We start from the raw sequence: 1,389 nt of genomic DNA on the forward strand, positions 1-1,389 counted from the left end.
CCCCGAAAAGGCCCCCGCTGGTCCCCCGAGGGGCGGTCCCGACGGCGGTGCGGCTGTGGCCGGTCGCTTCAGCATGCTCCTCCTCGCCACGATCACCGCCGCGGCGGCGATGGTGCCGCTTTGAGCCGCAGCCGCAACGGCCGGGCGCAAAGCACCGCGCAGCAGGGCAACAATGCCGCCACGCTCTTCTCACGGGGCAGGCGGCCGTAAGGTGTAAGAGTGAGGCGGTTTCTCTACAACCACCGCCTCTGGCCTCCCAGCGGCGAAGTGGCTAAAACATGCGTCGCCTGCTGAAGAGCGCCACGGGTAGTAGGAAGGCAAGTTGCGCGTCGCGTGTGTGGGTATTCGTTGGATGCAATGGAAAATAAAAATAAAAATAAAAGAAGCCGAGGTTTTTTTTTTCGCTTGGCCCTCCCCCCTTGTTTTTTTTTTGAAGTGTAGCCACGTAGGAGTGTTAATGTTTTTCTTTTATACGCTATTTCTGGAATGTGGTGGAAACAAGGCTCAGAAATGTGGGCACAATTCTTTTTTGCTTGTTCCTATTTTTGGCACGCCGCCTCGCTCGCGCCACGGTGGGGGCGCCCGCGGGCCCGCGCGCTTTTGGCGCTGCACTGAACCCCCGCCCGCCCTCGCCGCTTCCAGTGGCCGTGCGCAGTGGGCGGGCGCCCATTTCGGTCCGGCGCGTGCCAGGGGCAGCCGCGGATGGCAAAATTATTTTTGTGGGTATTTTTGAGACGAAACTGCCACGCAACGGGGCCAAATACAACGACCTCCCCTTCTTGGAACTTTTTTTTGTTGTGTGTGTGTGTTTTTTTTTTTTGTTGGCTATCCGGTTGTCGTGGTTTTAAAGCGATCCCGCGCCGGGGGGGAGGGGAAGGGCGCGTGTGTTTTCCGCCTCCTCGCGCGCCCCCGCCCCCGACTCGCCACCACGCGGGGAGCCCAAAGAGGGCCACCCCACCGGCCCCGCAGCGAGCCCTGCGCTCGCAAGGCGCCTCGAACGAATTTGTTTCTGTGGGCGCGCGCGGGCCGAGTGCGCCTCTCGCGCGCGTGTGCGCGTGCCGGGCAAACTGCGGCTTTCCGTTCTCTCCCGCCCTCCCCGCAAAAGGAAGGAAAAGGAGCCCGCGGCGCAGCAAGGCGCCGGCGACGAGGTGCAGCAGTGCGGAAGCTCTTGACCTGGCCGCCCCCAGTGCCAGCACATGTTTCTCTCGGCGCGTCCCTGAGCTTTCGGCGCTGCGGCGGTGGCGGGCGCGAGCGGACCTCCGGGAAAAGCACCCCCCGTGGGGATCGAACCCACGACCACACGGTTAAGAGCCGTGCGCTCTACCGACTGAGCTAGAAGGGCCACGCCCGTCGCTCAGGCAGCGGCCCGGCGCGCCTCCGGACAAGCGC

The 1,389-nt window shown here is 63.4% G+C and overlaps 1 non-coding gene across 1 annotated transcript, besides 2 other annotated features; it reads right to left on the reverse strand.

Moving 5' to 3' along the window:
• Positions 1-786: 786 nt before the first annotated feature.
• Positions 787-823: a microsatellite.
• A 192-nt stretch (positions 824-1,015) lies between these two features.
• Positions 1,016-1,059: a microsatellite.
• Positions 1,060-1,269: 210 nt separating this feature from the next.
• Tco025E_08790 lies at positions 1,270-1,342 on the reverse strand. The gene has a single exon. It is a non-coding gene; the product is annotated as a tRNA-Lys (tRNA).
• Positions 1,343-1,389: the final 47 nt, after the last annotated feature.

This window comes from Trypanosoma conorhini (assembly GCF_003719485.1).
Source record: "Trypanosoma conorhini strain 025E chromosome Unknown Tco_14.4_contig_00876, whole genome shotgun sequence".
NCBI classification, from domain to species: Eukaryota; Euglenozoa; class Kinetoplastea; order Trypanosomatida; family Trypanosomatidae; genus Trypanosoma; species Trypanosoma conorhini.